The 4,580-nt window shown below is 44.8% G+C and overlaps 1 long non-coding RNA gene across 1 annotated transcript; it reads left to right on the forward strand.

Moving 5' to 3' along the window:
* The first annotated feature begins 462 nt into the window (after positions 1-462).
* Positions 463-3,192, forward strand: LOC143793763 (uncharacterized). The gene is made up of 3 exons (XR_013220246.1): positions 463-616; positions 1,803-1,952; positions 2,190-3,192. It is a non-coding gene; the product is annotated as an uncharacterized LOC143793763 (long non-coding RNA).
* Positions 3,193-4,580: the final 1,388 nt, after the last annotated feature.

Here is a 4,580-nt window from a genome sequence, read left to right on the forward strand (position 1 = left end):
AATCTGTAGTAGTCAGCTCTATACAATCCATCGTTCTCGCCCGATTTGGGTGAAATTTGGCACCCCCCCTCTCCACCCACAGGAGCAGAATACTGCGCACGTTAAATCTCCCTAGCATCCCCCTGTCATGAGATTGGGGCCCCCGAAGTTAGGCCCTATGCATATAACGGAGAAATGTGAAGGTGAAAGTAAAAGTGCTGAGGGGAAATTAACAGTTGTGACTGACAGGGACGGATTATAGCAACGGAGCCAAAGAGTCGCTGCTAATGGGGCCGCACCACCACACACAACACACAAACACCATACAAACATCACACAGACAGCACACATATACCAACCCACAAGCACAACACCATACAAATGCTACAACACACCACACAAACACCATACAAACATCACACAGACAGCACACATATACCAACCCACAAGCACACCACCACACAAACACCAGACCACTCTAGACACACACAACACAAACACCACCCCACAAATACCACAACACCACCTTATAAATACCACATGCACACCACACACACACACGCACACACGCATGCAAACACACTCGGATGCACCCTGCGCACACGGACGAACATTACTGAGCAGCAATACTGGTCAGGTGAAAAACGCCTCATAGTAAGATTGTGATTATTGCTTACTATACAGGGAGCTTTCAGCACTGAAGCTGCTGAGGTAAAGTGAAAGCTGAGCTCTGATTGGTTGCTATGGGCAACTAGACAAGTCTGCCTGTGAGGCCAGTCTCACACGTCCAGATAATTCAGGTACAGGAGAAAATGGTACCGGAGTTATCCGTGTCCGTGTGCTCACGTGGCACATCAGTGTGGCACACGTGCGGCAGCCGTGTGCCGCCCGTGAGCCGCCTGAGGACCACACAGACCGTGGAGGAGTACATCTCTTGTACCTTGCAGCGCTCACAGGAGAAAAGAGATGAAAAATCAAATTTTTTTTTGTTAAAAATAAAGTTCGGGGTCACCTCCCATCTCCCAGCCCCCCGTGCGCCCGCCCACTTGCAGAAGAAATACTCACCCAGCTCCCGCGATGCCTCCTCTCAGCGCCGGCAGCTTGTCCTGTGTGAGCAGTCACGTGGTACCGCTCATTACAGTGATGAATATGCGGCTCCACCTCCCATAGGGGTGGAGCCGCATATTCATCACTGTAAGGAGCTTTCATCCCTTCTCTCCTACAAGTGTTGCTTTCAGCCGAGCAGGACAGAAGGGATGAATGCCGGCTTCAGCACCACACGCAGGGGACAGCGCTTAACTGTAGCGCTGTTTCTCCTGCGGCGGTACGTGCACACGGAGGAGAGTGCATACTGTTCTCCGTGTGCACATGTGCGAGACGCTTTGCGGACCGTGCTGCCGGAGAAAAGCGGATATGTCTCCGTGTTTTGCAAACAGACTCACGGTCCGTGAAAACACGCTGACATGTGCAGAGACACATTTATTTTAATGTGTCTACGTGAGTCAATGTCTCTGGTACGTGAGGAAACTGTCACCACACGTACCGAAGCCACTGACGTGTGAAACCGGCCTGAGGCGGTTTTCATTACTGAGATGTGAGCTCCGTCAGGTGACACTGAAAATTTTACTTTAGCTACCATAACCAACAATTTAACATATTTTCCGCGAGCGAAGCCACGGGTATTCTGCGTATATATAATTCAAATGACAGGAAAGAGCATTGACAAGATATCACAGCTACATCACAGAATGTAGAAGCGCAGTAGTTATAGAAGCTCATTCACACTGCTGTATTCTGCATGAGTTTCTTCCTTTTGTCTATAGGATTGGATCTGTGCTTTTCCCAATTCGAGGATGGGCTTCCATGTTTGAAATAAGAACAGGGCCAAAGGGGAAAATACTCTGGATCCTTCGCCATCCAGGAGCCCACAACCTTTCATAGATTTTTTAACTATTGGATTGAAGACCCGGGATGTAAGTACTGCTATCTGTGCGTTCAGTAACATTATTATATAGGCATTACATAATTGGAATTTAGGCATAGAGGACACACTATTTAGGCATCTTATGATATTATTATTGCACAATTCCGTGCAGTCGTTGTAGTAGTAGAAGTATTTCAATAGTAATATTAAAATATTGTTATTTTGATATAATTGCTATTTGTAATACTTTTCTGTATGTTAATCTTATGCTTTCATCTTTTATCAGTGGATTGGCTTCTCAGCAAGTTTCCATTCCCTTCCTATAAAAAAGAGGACAGTCTCTTCTTCAGTGTATTGCCGAGGGACCTCCACAGACCTTCATCCTTTCCTGCAAATTCTGAAATATGCTCATTATATTCATGCACTCACACAAGGCACGCATTACCAATAGCTTGTAGTACAGGGCATAGTAGTAGAAGAGGATAGTCATAATCTTCATTCAGATGTCAAAAATATTAAAATCTGAGGTTCCTCAGTGGTTGATACCTTGCAATGGGTAATGAAAAAGATAGTCACAGTCAATTATCTTGTACACAAAAAAGGATCAATTTCCATCAGTGTTTTGGAGCAGATTTTCATCAGCGTTTCTTCAGTGCTTTTATCATATGCAAAAAAAATAGCTAACTGATGAAGGTTTCTCAAGCTTCTCCTAGTATGCAAACATGAAAAGCAGTTTTTCATAGTCTCAGACTTGAATGAGTACGCTTTATTTGTGTCTAGGATCAATAATGGATGTTTATGTTGTTTATTTTGCACATCAATAAGTGTCCTGTAATGGCACATGTTCTATCTGAAAAGCACGAAAAGAACTCATAAGTAAAAAACAGACATGTGAATGTGTGAAATATACACGTGGCTTTACACCTGACAGCATTATAACAATATGGTGGAATTCAAATCTGGTAGTGACTCTTCTATTAGGGCTTCTGCCTGCAGACATGAGACAGTATTTCTGCGGTACAAACTCCACTGCGTGCCCTAAGTATAAAGATACATATCTCCCCTTCATGCATACTGTATTCTCATTCAGTGTTCTTATTTTTTTCCGTTTGGTTTTTTGACTGAATCCAGTTCCCATAAAATGCAATTTGTTGCCATTAGATTGTGTTTTTAGTAGTAGATTTATGCAAATGCATGAAATAAGGAAATTCATTATATGCCTGGTAAATCTGCCACTGCGCCATAGTTTTCATTTCATTATTTTATGCAACTGTAACACAGGTATACGGATGCAGTGACACAGAAGCACAGAGCAGGGGTTAACAATTACTTATTTTTATCAATACAGGAGTAACCTCCTTGTAGGCAGCAACAGGAAATAAACAAATAAAGGATAAGGGGTAAACAAGGGAAAGGGAAAGAGTACTTCAGAATGGCAGTCTGTATATTAATTCCACTTAGCTTGACTCCGCTGTCCGTTCCGTCTCCTGAGTCAGATGGTTGATCGGTTGCCGGCTGAGGTCGGTGCTGAGTTCCTCCGGTTTCCCCGCCTAACAATTTGTCCTCACTTCTGGCAGTAGCTGGAGGTCACCGGTCTTACCCACTGAGCCCTTAGTCCTTTATGCTGCAGCTCAGTAAAGTCATATTCACCACAATCCTCCACTCGGCGTGTGTTCCTCCGCAAACCCGCTGACACCTGGGAGTCCTCACTGCACCTGACCGTGATCGCTACTATGCGGCCTATCTTTCCCCACAGCCCAGCACCGGTCTCTAACTCCTCTCTCTGGCGGTAAGCCCCATCCTTTTCCCGCTTAAATCCTTTTATACCTCCCTGGCTCTTCACGCACCTTCTACCCAGGTTAAGGGTTGGCTCCATCTGCAATCTCCTTCCCCTATGCAACAGTAGGTTCGGCCCCAGCAGTTCCGGACCCGGTGTTCTGTTAGCACCCACAGTCCGGTCTTCTCCTTTACACAACCACTTAAAGGGAACCTGTCACCAGTTTCGTGATATGTCAACTAACATTATCACTGTATTCAGTGTTGTGAATTCTGCTCTTGGGCTCCCTCCAGTGGTTGTTGGTGGTAGTGCAGTTGTCTTGGGGTTGTAATCCGGGCAGGTGTTTCTGCTGATTGCAGCTCTATTAGGTATTTAGGTGTGCAGGATCCATGAGTCCATGCCAGTTGTCCATTGTACTTGGAGGGATTGCATCTCTCTCTGGCTCCTCATGCCCTGCTGCCAATTCAACTAAGATAAGTGTCTGGTTGTTTTTTGTCTCTGTGCACACATGCAGTGTGCTTTGCAATTCAGTGCAATTCATTGTGTTTTTGTCCAGCTTAGACTTTGTTTGGATTTTTCAGTCATGCTGGATTCTCAGGAGATGCAGATATACTTTCTATGTCTTTAGTTAGATGTAGAATATTTGTATTATCTGCTGTAGATATTTTTAGGATTTTAATACTGACCGCTTAGAATTCTGTCCTATCCTTTTCTATTTAGCTAGAAGTGCCTCTTTTGCTAAATCCTGTTTTTCTGCCTGCGTGTGTTTTTCCTCTTATACTCACAGTCAATATTTGTGGGGGGCTGCCTATCCTTTGGGGTTCTGCTCTGAGGCAAGATAGAATTCCCATTTCCATCCATAGGGGTATTTAGTCCTCCGGCTGTGTCGAGGTGTCTAGG

This window comes from Ranitomeya variabilis, chromosome 1 (genome assembly GCF_051348905.1).
Source record: "Ranitomeya variabilis isolate aRanVar5 chromosome 1, aRanVar5.hap1, whole genome shotgun sequence".
Taxonomy (NCBI): domain Eukaryota; kingdom Metazoa; phylum Chordata; class Amphibia; order Anura; family Dendrobatidae; genus Ranitomeya; species Ranitomeya variabilis.